The following is a 13,844-nucleotide window of genomic DNA, read 5'->3' as shown; positions in this document are numbered from 1 at the left end:
TCAATAAGCACAAGATATGAATAAGAAATGTGAGGCTAAGTAAATCTGTAAATCCGTAAATCTGTAAATTTCTGTAAAATCAGAAATCTACTTTCCATTAATTTCGAACAAAATTTTCAAACAAGGATGTTCCTGATTTACAAATTTAACACATTTAGAAAACTTCTTACCAACCTCTTTGTTGTTTTCATCAAAAAGGTTGGCGGTGGCAATGGTGTATCCGTCGTGATTCGTTCGATCTCAAAGAACAATTACAAGAGGCAGTAGTTGTTAGCCTATGCCCCCGCGTTAGTATGCGCTCCGTCACACCTGACTGGCCTCGTAGCGATGCCTTCGCCGCCGACAGCGACTCGAGTAACGGCTGGCCACGGCGAAATATCCTCTTACTTACCCCGCCGAGCCGTTTCGCAACGTCTGCTGGATTAATAGGAAAGAAAGACATCGAATTCCGCCGTCTTGGATCGTTCTCCAATCGATGACATGCCAATCTAAGCCTTTTCACCACGAGCGGCCCCCTGCGCCCACATGAGGATCCACGATCAGTCGCTTGATGTATATTATAGGTCGAGTCACTCTCACTGCCAATCTCTTCTCTGGCCGATAAAATTCTGCGACTTTCTAGAGCGCGCGTAAACCTGATTACATCACAGACAGTTTGCTCGTCCGCTCTTCGTCGTTACTCGAAATATCAGTTGAGGAACGTCAATAATTTCAAAAGAGCTTTCTCTGTCGATACTTTCGATACTTCAGAAATAAAAATAGTACCATCCGGCAGATAATAGAAATCTTAATCCGAAATTTGACGTTTACTCTGACGTATTATTGCAGCCGCAATTAGGTGTTACAACTTGCTGAATCATCTTTTCTAGACTTGTATAGTCAATTTCTTAATATTTTCAATACTGTACAGCTGATATTATATCAAATATTTATTAGAACATATATTTACAAGAGGCAAATCAGTTTCATTACTGTACTAATTTCAAATTAACAATGTTAATTAATTCCCGTTTCCACCAACATATAATATTATAGATTAACTTTTTCGTTTAACTTTAATTTACTTTTTATCTTTTTCCAATTTTTAGATCTCTCTAAAAAAAATATAAAGAGTAAATTGAACCGAGATTAAAGTTAATCTTCTAGTGGAAACCGACATGTAACAACGGAAGTGTAATAACGTACAGTTAAACACACGAATGAGTGAAGGGAGTCATATTCGATTCAAAGAGAGTCTTATAATACCAAATAATATTTTTGTGAATTTTTACAATTTCCAGTTCAAACAAATTACACGCCGATGTTTGTCATTGTGATGTTTTTTTAAACACAGTCCCAGATTGAAGATAGGACGAAAACCCGCCGAATTTGATCTTACGAATGCGATACAATTCATTAACAACGCAGGTTTGCGATACCTTTGCTCTTAATAGTTCTATGAATTATTGCGATGCTGAAATTATTAAATCGTTATTCAAAAACTGAGTTGAGTGCTAAGCACCGAGGATCGTGGCCATTCTTTCATTAGAATTACTGATTATTCTTCGCTCAATTCAAGAAAGTCGCGATTGCCTTGAAAGCCAACTGCTCAGCCACAGGATAGACAGAAGCGATGGTTCATTTTCATTTATTAATTAAGCTGTTTATAACTAATTTTTATTATAAATACATAAATTTTTTATCTATTGTATGTTTCGATCACTGCTGGAGATGATAAAAAATCGTGTAACTGTACTGTCGAACTGATCGAACGATCTCTACTTGCACCATGAGGTTCTTCACCTTATTATTCTCCGACACCCTCTATCGCTCGTTTGTTTAAGATCGCTCGATCGCCGATAGCGGCGCAGAGACTGGTTATTGATGACCCGAGTGTCCAGGACGGCTCGCGCGCGAGCTGAGCTGGTTTTGGCTTAGGTTACCGGCGATTTGTATGACATTCGATCCCTCGCCCACGCGCGTGGTGCGCCTGCACTCGATCTGCGCACTTCCCTAGTTCTTCCGCTCACCCCCTCTGATCGCGAATACGACTCGTCCTGCCGCTGGCACGCTTTCAAGACTCGCTCGACGGCTCTATTTATTTCTATAATCTGCCTTATTCATTCGGAGTTACCCGATGAGACACGTTATCGGCATTTGGGCGCTTATATAAAGTACATAAAACAGCCAATTGTTATACATTTGAAAGGACAATTTCACATTTCCTATAATATTTACAATAATTCTGTTTGCTTTTTTTGGAAATGTGTGAAAATATTTGGAGAAACTGTTTAGGAAAAATCGATGAAAAGAGAATGAGCGAAACATGTGATATTTCATTAAAATGTGAACATTATTATTGATTGAATTTTTCAATTAAGACTCATGAAGTTTCTGCTTATTCAATTTTTGTTGTTAAACATTTGAATTAAGATTAATATTATTTATTTTACTCCTTGACTAGAAAATAAAGTTTAACCATAAAAATTATTATAGTATTCCCTTATAAAATTTGAAAATATATTTTTTGACTTTTTCTATAAGATTATTAGTGAGAGAGAGATATTTTAACATTAGACATGTATGTATAATGTTAAAATCTCTCTCTCTCTCTCTCTCTCTCTCTCTCATTCTTTGGATTATGCATTGACAAGTATTCTAATCTATATGTAATATTCATTTTATTTAAGGTTACTTACATTAAATTTTTAATGTAACCTTACGCGTTCGCGTGCGTTCGGGAAGACACTATTAGCACTATATTTACACATCCTTTTTTTACTTTTCTTTAAAAAGGTTAATTTGACATGAGGTGAAGATCAAACGGAATAACGGGAACTCAAAAGGAGCTTAGAAGTACAAAACACGGCGCGGTCGCAGGATCCGAACGAAACGGACCGGAGAGAGCGACGGGGCCCAGCAAGAAGGGCCCGAGGCAGCAGGGCTCGAAAGGTCCCGCGCGTTCGTGCGCAGGGAGACGAGAGGAATGAACGTAGCCTGTTCTCGGTTCCCAGGCAATTCTATGAATACGAAATACGAGGTCGGTCGGTCGGTCGAACCGCCGCGGTGCACGTTGCCCGCTTCGCTCAATCATCGCAGACACGCCCGCCATATTGGCTTTGCATAAGGCCGCCCGCGAGCTTCGTATCTCTCTTTTCCTCGCGATGATGCCGGGTCGTATTAAAGTGGACGTGTACAGCGCACACACGCTCGTGCCCGCGCGTGCGACACGCAAAGCCTGTCTCTCCTTCGCCAGAAATCACAGACTGCGCTGCTACCACTCTCATAATTATTTTACCGCTAAACGACAGTGGGACAATGCTAGTGCTGTCGTTAACTTATTAAAATATTCAATTTTGCTTGCGTCGAATGATTGATATTACTGAAGACTTGAATAGAGAAGAAATGCTACTGATTGGTTTATTCTTGCACAATCGATTATTGTGCGAGAATTTAATCTTGCTTTCTTTCATCACTGCTTCATAATCGCATCTAACCACTCGTTACAAATTTTCAGATTGATGACGTGAGAAGTGAGAAAATACGTAATGAAAATATTCTCGCAAAAAAAAATTTATATTATAAAATAGAAATATTTTTTAATAAAACAATATTTGCATTTGATAGAATATATACTTTAAAGTATATATCAAAAATTCTTCTTTTATTTCAGAAAAGAATAAACCCTGAGATAAATATTTATCTCAATTCGACAGCTATCATATAAATCATTTCGTTTTCTGATTAAACATAATTCAATTTTAAATATATGGTTATTTATTGATTAACCGGAACAGAAAGCTGTCTATATATTTTACAAATCTATTGTATCGAGTGCAAATGTCGTTGTATCAAAAAAACTTACATTTTATTTTATCATAAAAAATGATAAAATAAAATGCAAAAATTTTTTAAATATTTTTTTCGCTTCTGATGTCACAATCCAAGATAGCTGCAATAAATCAATAGACAGAAAACTTCAAATGATTTGTAAAAAAAGTTGATATATAATTTAGGAACAAATGAAATTGTATATATTCTTATATTATTGTTTTAATACCAGCTTGATCAAAAAGTTTCCGGAAGTGACCACCAGGTGATGCTCTGAGTCAGCTGATTTGAGTTCTTTTTTTTTTGGCTAGGTTGCCACATCTATCATTGACATTTCCATCAAATTTTATCGCCATAGCTTGACATTTGTAAAAATTACGCCGTCTTGAGTACATCTACCTCTGCGCGTGTTTCCGATTTTTTACAGTTTTAAAAATGGAGTTGAATTTGCAACAACGAGTTTGCAACAACGAATACCATCCAACAGCCATCGAATTCACCCGATATGGCTCCCTGCGATTTTTTTCTGTTCAATCGAGTCAAAAAACCTGCGGGGAACGCGTTTTAACAGCCGAAAGGAGGTAATGGAAAAATCGAAGACGGCTCTGATGGCTATACCAATAATAGAGTTCCAGAAATGTTTCGAGAGCTGGATCAAGCGCTGGCATAAGTGCGTTGCAGTCGCTGGAGAGTACTTTGAAGGGGACAATATCACTTTTGATAAACTTGTATTTTGAATTTTCTCAATGAATTCCGGAAACTTTTTGATCAAGCTAGTAGATTTCCAATTAGAGCACGTACTTCTTTGCAGAAAGCTATTTCTTTATAGCAACATTCCTTTAACATTGTGCAGTTGGCACATATCCATTACTCTAATAAAACACCGTGAAACATGCAGCCTTGACTTTCGCTTATGTATTAGTCATACATAGGGCGTATACTAATAGCGACAAATTTTTCGCTTGTCGCTTTACGACCCAACTAGTAGCCCACCCTGTCGTCAATGTCCACATATCAGCCCTAAATTACGCCTTACGCTCACTTAACGATCGCCGCACCGGCACCAGTTTCGCATTGTCCGACGTTGCATATACGTGACATGTCGTTCGAAAGCACAAGGAAATTCGATAGTTCCTGTATGACAAGCATCTCTCCGTGTCTATCAAAAATCTTGCTCTTTCTTCTTTCCATGTAGAGATCACTTTCGATGTAGAGCGCGATACCGAGAGGAGGAATGATGGAGAACCGCGAGCAGCGAGACAGGTACGTAACGAAGCGAGCTGTAAATAATGCGGACGGACAATGTTGTGAATTACGGTGTTGTGAATTTACGGTATCAAACCCATAAACGGCATGGTTTAATGTTTGCCGCGACAAGATGCGACCAGTCGCGACGGTGCAATCGTCCACGTTCTGTCGTCGGCAGACGATGCGGACTGCGGACCAACCGCGCTGTTTGACCAAATCACGCCGGATGCTTTTCTTTTCCGTAATTAGTGCTTTCTCCGGCGGCGACTTCTGCGACCTCGGAGGAGATGCCGCTCTGCCGGAATAAAGTCGCTTTATTGCCTATAACGTTACGAAGTGGGATTTTAATGCACACATTTTTTGCGATATCTTCGCCACTGCCGTGACGCCGGTTTATCGTCACGGAAATATCTCGGGGTATATAAGATATTATCATAATTGATGCTCGTAGCAGGAAGCAAATTAGCTGTGGATTCCTCATTAATTAATTATTTATTCTTAAGGCAATTAAATATTAATTTCACCCTGCAAATAATTATATAATTACATAATAATCATTTTATTCTTTTATCGAGATATTATAATATTAGTGTAATAACAAATAGCGTGAAATTTCTGTAGAAATAAGACGAGTTGTAATTACTTGGATATTAATTCGAATATTCTCGAATTGTGACTTTAAATCTTTGCGCGTGTCTTTTGTCGCGTATCCTTCGGGAAGGGGGCATCTTCAGCCTTCGTCCTACGATAATACATACCGTCATACCGGTACCTTTATTGCCCCGCAGGAGTTACGTATCGAGCGTGGCCCGCGTGTCGGAGAGTCAAGCGGATAAGTCCGTGGAGTGGAGAGAATAATGGAAGGACTTTCTACTATCAAATAGATTTATGGATATCCAGCCGGGTACCTACTACTGAGGTTTATATGGCCGCGAGCACGCCGTCATGCTTTATCCGCCGTTAAGCGCAGACGTCTCGCGGATATCTCGCGCGCTACGAGAGAGGCGAATATGTTTATCGCCCTGCGCGAGATCATGAGACGGATTGACGCGGGAGGAACGCGTGAAAGCGGGCCTTCGTATTGTTTGGTTACAGCTTTACGGAAACTCCCTATATCCACCGCGTGTTTTACGGCACGCCCGGCGAGCGTACGTATATATGCGAGGCCAGAGCAACTGCAGGCTTAAATTATAGCAGGTGATTATAATGCCATATAACGAGATAATAGCTCGCGGTGTGCAGGTTAAAACTGCGTAAGAATAGCGTTTATTACTTGACTGCGCATAGCTCCGACTGTTATTTATGATCCGTTATGAAACACATTGTAAATCGTATTTGAAAAATTAATTTATTCACTTTATCACAACTATTCAAAGAGATTGCCGTGTAATAAAACCGAAGACGGATTATTCGGAAGGTACAATAGAGCTGCGAATATTGACTCTGGAGAGGTCATCGAGATAGTCCATCTCGACTATCTCGGCGGGATTAATTCGACAATGATCAATACGTTTCGTGTACTGTCGCATCCTCGATCTCGTTTGGAGACTACAATCAGTGGTCAATTATTCACGTGGATGACTCGGCAGAAGGGCACTCAACGTTCAAACGAGATCGAAGAACAACGATACCTATCATCTAATTCTAACTCACGATTCATGGTAGAACAACGTTACGGTAACCGTTATAGGACGATTCATTCTCTACGAAAGCACTGCCGGTACTTGCCGGTACGAACTCTTTGACCCTTTGGTCAATAAGCTAGTCGTGGATCGTCGGCTTGATCAAACTTTTGGAATATATTGTACATCTATCTATCTATCTATCTATCTGTTATATATTTTGATATACAATTTATTAAAAAATGTTTTTATAAATTTTTTAAATACCTATAATAATATCTACTTAATAGCAGATCTATATTTTTACTTTAATATGCTTAATAGCATAATGTTTAATATGTAACAATAAATTTTTCCAACTTTGTGACACGAAAAGAAATATTTCTTCGGCTATAATCTTTGTCTAGTTTACGTGCACAGTAACCATATGAGATGCTAAGCAATCTAACATAAGTCGCGTTCCAGCAATTATCCGTTAGCCAGCTAAACCGGCTAAGGTTCTCAGCATCACGGAGGACCGATCTGGAGCCTCACGTTATCACGCCACATCTCGATACTTCCGTTCGCCGGAGGGCGTAATCCTGCCCTCGATCACTGCACACGATTCGCTCGTCTACGATTACACGATAAAAGTATGTAAACCTGTTCGTGAATTACTTTAAGTACATCGTCTCTAAGAACATCTTTGGGAAGCTTTTTAGCAAGATTGAGTCTCGCAATTTTGTCGCCATAAATAAATTTAAATTTTGTATATAAAGAGATAGAAATATGTATCGAGAATATTAAATTTGTTTCTTTTTTCAGGAAGAATTATAAATTCTACTTATGATTTAATATTTAAATGTGAAAAATTATTACAGGAGAAAATCTGTAAGTCAAGAATTATATAAAATTATTTGATATCTCAATATTTTGTAAAATCGTTTAATTAATTTTCAATTACAACTTTATACATTTTTTATTTCCAGAAAATTACACAGCATAATTCTACTTTTATAATTTCTTTTACTGACAATGGCAAGTATTTTTTTTTACGCGATATACGGATCGTTAGGATAAATGAATCTTAAACATATTTGATTTGATAAATGATATTAAAAGCATATTGTTTGATAGCTGAAATATTTCATAATTCAATATCGCATCCATTTAACGTACTATTATTTAAATTAGAAGATTAAACACATGACATAATGAAGTAATAGAGGGACACGTTTTGATCAGAGCGTTGGGCGTTACATCGATACATTACGCGGGAATAAAAGAAGGCAACGTCAATGCGTAAGTGCCCTGCCAATGTTTGCCCATTTTCCAACTGTTTATTCTCAAATTGACCTTCCGTGCATGTACAAACGCCTGCACGGCGTAACGGGCGCGCGTGGCCGGCGCGTGTCACCTGTCTGTCACGGTCTTGTGAGTGCACGCCATCACCACTTTCATGAACACCCTCCAGGGTGGAGACATGGCCGACTGACCCCCAAGACCTGCTGCTGGAGGTATATCCTCTTTATTGTTTCGCATACCCATAAATATGCAAGAACATCAGAATTCGGATAGACATCTTTCCTTACATCAAATTTTATAAATCATAATGAAGAATTGTCAGTCGCAGAAAAATGCAGAATAAAATCATAAACTTCAATATTACTACAATTTTCTGTGAGCAGTTTATAATTTCAAAGTCTTACTTAAGTATCGAAATATTTTAATTTCTCTTAAACTAATGGGTCATAAAGTCTGTGAAAAGATAAAAAAATTGAATATTTAAATTAATATACAATACGTAGCGTTATATAAGATAAATGATAGCCTTCTATTTAGGAAGTTGTGACATCACTATAAAATAATCCTTTGAGACTTGCGAAGAACTATTTTAAACTGACGAAAGGATAAGGCGAAGGGTTGTCCGGCATCATATGCCGAGGATTCACGCACGGTTAACATAAGTGCTGCGCCCGTCTTGGGGGCTGCAGGTGCAGGAGCTCCTTTTTTTAGCGGATTCATGCTTGCGTGATTCCAGGAGCTTGCAGGTCCTCCGTGGAGGGCCCCTCCGCCAGCAACGAGTCCTCCTGCGGCACGCATTTCTGACCGCTGGTGTTCCGTAAACATATGTGAAGGAATCATGCTCGACTGCGCCGCCTTGCTACCCCGCAGGTACCCACCTCTTGGTGGTGGCTGCAGGTGGTGGTGCACCTTAAACCGCCACCTTGAAGCAGGTTTTCAGAAAATATATCCTGCGAATGTGTCCATGCGTGTACTGATGCACATCTTGACTACAACTTAATGCACATTATGACTTCATTATAACCGTGCAGTTTTCTGATTTTCTTATTCATTTTCTGAATTTCTTATTCTGATTTCCTACATTTCTCTCATTTCTAATTACTTTTGCGATATTATAACATTTAATAAGAATCATAATTTTTATCGCACTCATCACTTTATATAATATCACTTTATATAATATTAAATATATATGTTGCTTTCTGTGTGAAGAATTAGTACATTGCGTGAACATTGCAGAAAATGCGGATGGTTATAAATAGTTGTCGGTGGGCTGTAGGAGGCTGCATAAACGCAAGACGTTTTTCATATAGCCAGATCCTGGCGATATCACGACGGTATTGTCGGCCGGCATTTTTGCCGGAGGGTGAAAATCGCAAATGTAAATCGTCACCGGGTTGCATGTTGATACCCACGCGTTCGGATGTTAAATGTAGAAGGATTATGGCGGTTGCGCGCGTCACGGTACCGATATTTCGAATGTATCGACGGCCGACATCAGTCGGGGTGGGGTTTACGGAGGTGTTCTGAAGATGCTGAGCATAACGGAACGGCGCGGATTTGCGCATCAAGAATTGATCTTGCATTCTTTTCTCGTTTTTTTTTTATGATACATTTTATTTTTTGCTACTTGCTCCGAGCGAAAATACGATTAATATCGGTCTTATTCAACGGCGAAAGGTAAATGTGTAGGTAATACGCTACCCGTATCGCCGTTATAAAAAAGAAAACGTAATGAGACACGTTGAACTGCCGTTGTTGGCAGGTAGCAGGAAGGTCCTCAAACAGAGGAGCCCTCGTGGGATAAGCATACAAAAGTCATCGCTCGAAGTCAAACAATAAAATTAATTCGTGTACAGTGCGCATTATCACATCCGCTCGTTATTATCATACAGTCGACGCGATCTGCAGATGGATGTTATTTTTTAGATTCCCCTTTTTATGGAGCGAGTTAAATTGCATTATGTATTCATTACGAATTAATCATTACGTACATCAATACATATGTGATATTATTATTGCAGTTTTAATGTCTTTATAGAATACTTATTTAATCAGTTTTTTAAACTAATGATGATTACTTAAAAATTAAGAAATTTCTAATTTCAATAAAAGAGAAGAGAACTAAGCATTTATTTTTCTTATATTTTTTTAAGTGAATGGAAACAAAGTACTGTATAATTAATATTATTTATAAACGTCAGTATATACGATATTATTATTGAAGTTTTTACATCTCGGAAAAATTATCTGAATTAATATTACTTAATTGATTTTGTAAACTAATGACGATTATTTAAAAATTAAGAAATTTCTAATTTCGACAAAAGAAAAAAGAGAAAACTGAGAATGTAGTTCTTCTTTTTTTCAAAGTGAATGGAAGCAAAGTACTGTTGCGTCGTAAAGATATCGCGTGACATCAAAACGCTAAAGAATCCAGCACAATTCGTCGTCTCGGCGAGATTGAGTCGCCGTGACGTCGCTTTCATCTTAAATTCTCAAGCGGCGACGCGAAATGGTTGCCTCACGAACGAAGCTCGACAAAGAGTCGTCGTGAAACGTTCTGAAAAGTGGAGCAACAGCTCCCTTTTCTCGCGGGCGAGGTCAAGAGGTCTCGCGCGCTCCCTTTGTTCCCTTTTTCGTGGCGGTGCCTCCGCTGGGGCCCCGTTGAAATCAGGTGTCGCGCGCGGGTGTGTGTTGCCGGTACCTTTCACCATGGCAACTATTGTTTCGGAGCAACGTACGTTCGTTTCGTGGCTCCGCCGTGGAAACGAAACCGCGGACACGCGTTTCCGTGTGCGTGCGTGCGTGTTTGCACGGCTGCGTGCGGTGACTGCGAGAGCGAGTGCATCGGCACGCGCACAACACGGCGCAGGTGTACGCAGGTCGCACGTCGTTGCGCTGCGCAAGGCACCTACCCGCACGATTTCTAAGATAACGGTTGACATTCGTAATTATTGACTCTCCAGCAGATATATGCATTGTTTATGCCTGCGCGCATCGCATAACGTTCTAGCAGGCAACACCTTGGCTGCACATCCGCATTTCTACAACTGTCAGATTTCGATTTAGAATTTATGATAAACGCTCTTGGAATACGTGACAGCACGAGTACGCAATATCGCTAAAGAAGCTACCAATCGGCACGATCAGCGCATTAGCGCTAACCGTGTAATTCGAAAATAATTTATCCGCTTCCTTATTATCCGCACTCCACGCGGCTATTATTATTTCGTAGTACGTACAGCCATTCTCCTGGCTACATTATTATTATAGCTCGATTATACTATGTGCTGCTGAGATTCGCGTGCTTATCAATCTTCATGATAAAGACGGTATTAAATTATTGTTACTATCTCGTTGCTCTACGTTGCTCTATTATTACATACATGTCTTTAGAGTGCACTGTCAGAGCGTTAACAAACGTAATATTGAATTAGATTAATTGACAATATTATTATTATGCATGTAAATATTTTTTTATGCATTTATCAATTAATATACTGTTGCAAATTATGTAATATACTTTAATATACTTTAAAAACACTTCGATTTTTAAACACTTCTGACCTCACTTTTCCCAAACAATTTTGATGAATAAGTGAAGCCAAGATGACTTTATTTTGTACGTCTCCGGTTACTTTTCACCGGACACGATCGTGAATTGGAATTGGTAGCGCAATTATCATTTCAGCACGATCGTCCCGTTAACGTCAATTCCCCGGTTCGAGGTAAAACGAATATAGGCGCGACTGGTCGCGTGGCTGGCACGCGCCTCTAACGATGACAACTTCCGCTCCTCCTGCCGGAAGTCGTGCCGAGTGTCGATGGTACAACTGCACAGCCTGCATTCTAGATGCACCCGCCTCTATGTACGTTAAGCAAGTGGCTGTCAACATGCGAGCTAAATCGACATCCTTGTACGTAAATACGCTGTTATGCATTTATGCCCGTTTATTTTTGTACCCGTTCATTCGCTTTTTATAACTGCTCCTAAAGTCGTTTTGTATATTTCAATATTTTAGAATAATTTTTGTAATAATTTTAATGGAGTGATAAACTATGTATTTAATGAAAAAATTAGTTGAAAATTTTTATTTTTTTAAATTAATTTTTTTATTAAATATGTAATTATTATTCCATTGAAATTGTTATACAAAAATTATTCCAACAATAAGTTACTTATTCTAAAGTGGTTGAAGATGAAAATTTTCAATCAATTGTATTATTAAGTATATAAAGAAGTTATGAAAATTTTAAGTAAAAATATTTTTATAGATTAAAATTAAGGACTAATGTTTTATTGGCTTAAGCATCGATTTAACTTCCGGTTGATTTCTCAGTTTCGTACATTGACCGCATTGTACTTTTTGTCGCAGCCGTGCTATCTGGTTGCAGTGAGATCGCGAGTGCATTAAGATCAAGATAGCGCTTATTTACGCATTCCAAGATGGCGGCAGGTGGGCCGTCATAAAAGTTAACTTGTAAGATGATATAGTACTGATGCTCCAGCACGGACGCAATGCGGGAGCTGTGCCGTAATAAACGCCGTTTTATTGTGTGACCCACGATGTCGCTGCCCTTTCGTAAATAAAGAGACGCTGCGAGAATTTCGACGTTTTTACGCCCTTATGAGTAGCTAGATCATAAATCTCGATAAAATGTGGAACACATTAAATTGAATGTTTTGTCGTGATCCTTATATCGAACTTATATATCAAACATCGTTCAACAATAATTGTGTTTTCTTATGTTTATTGCTTAAGATTCAATTTAATTGTTGTTAATTAATTAAAAATTAAAAATTTTTTTTAAAAGCTAATTGTTTATTACAAAAGAAATCCATGTTCAAATTCTGTACTTCTTGTTGTATAACATATAAAGCGACTTGTATTTTTAACGGGACCCAACCGTGTAAGCAGCACGCAAATTCGACTTCCACGAGTTACGACACGGATGACAACTCGTTTTCGAGAGTGCGAGTGCCGCATGAGTGCTGAGAAAAAGGGGCCACTGACCCGTGTGACACATCCCCCGTCCATTTGCTCATTTCAAGGACAAAAGTCGACCTCCTTCGCGATCGTTTTCCTGGTTTCTCCCTGGCCTGTCTACAATTTAAGACACTCGTACGTGCGCGACTCTCTTTCTTGCGCCAAAAAGGAAAGACGAAGAAAGGTCTCATCCTACTCCACGCTCCCCGAAAAAGTGCTGCGCGAGGAGCTGCATATATCGCGACCGGCTAATCTAAAAATACTAAAGTCGACCTTTCCCGCGGCAAGAATGATGGCCCTGGACGACTGCTAAATCAACGGCGAGATTGAGATGCAAATGCAGTCTCATGCGAAGGGGAAAGGGTGCGTCATGGAGAGAGAGGAAATGGGATAGCGGGGGCGCGGGTAGAAAGAAGATGCAAAGTCGGGGACGACGCTGCAAGAGATGAGAAGAACTGCGGGGAGCGAGAGAGAGAGAGGTATATGAGGGAGAAAGAAAAAGAGAGACATATAAGGAAAGAGGAAAAAAAATAACAACGTCGCGCGCGATAGCTGTGCAATTCGTGCAATTAACATTTATAATGTCTCCATCCGGCAGCGTTGACAGGACAGGCGAACAGTCGCATGCATAAAACGCGGAATTTAACGCTGATAATTCAATCCAGCTACGATTGTGCATCACCCTCTTGTCCCTTTTTGTTCTTCCCCCTTTTTTCTTACCGCGCCGGTGAAATAACGTTATTGAATTTTGCGCGTTCCGACCGATCTCGCAATAATTCATCCGCGATGCGCACAAGACTCGACCGCGGAACCGGGAGTCGATATCTCGCGGGTTCGATCTACCACGACGAGTTCGTGCGTACTTGCGTGCACTTGTGTCCACTTGTAT

General features: G+C 39.4%; 1 long non-coding RNA gene across 2 annotated transcripts in view; it reads left to right on the top strand.

Moving 5' to 3' along the window:
- LOC147909831 (uncharacterized) overlaps window positions 1-13,844 on the top strand; it is a 371,480-nt gene that overhangs the window by 224,792 nt on the left and 132,844 nt on the right. The gene's annotated exons all lie outside the window — the stretch shown is intronic.

The sequence above is a fragment of the Acromyrmex echinatior genome, chromosome 5, assembly GCF_024713525.1.
Source record: "Acromyrmex echinatior isolate Ae372 chromosome 5, ASM2471352v2, whole genome shotgun sequence".
NCBI lineage: Eukaryota > Metazoa > Arthropoda > Insecta > Hymenoptera > Formicidae > Acromyrmex > Acromyrmex echinatior.
Note: the sequence above shows the minus strand (reverse complement) of the source record. Positions and strands in the feature narration are given on the sequence as shown.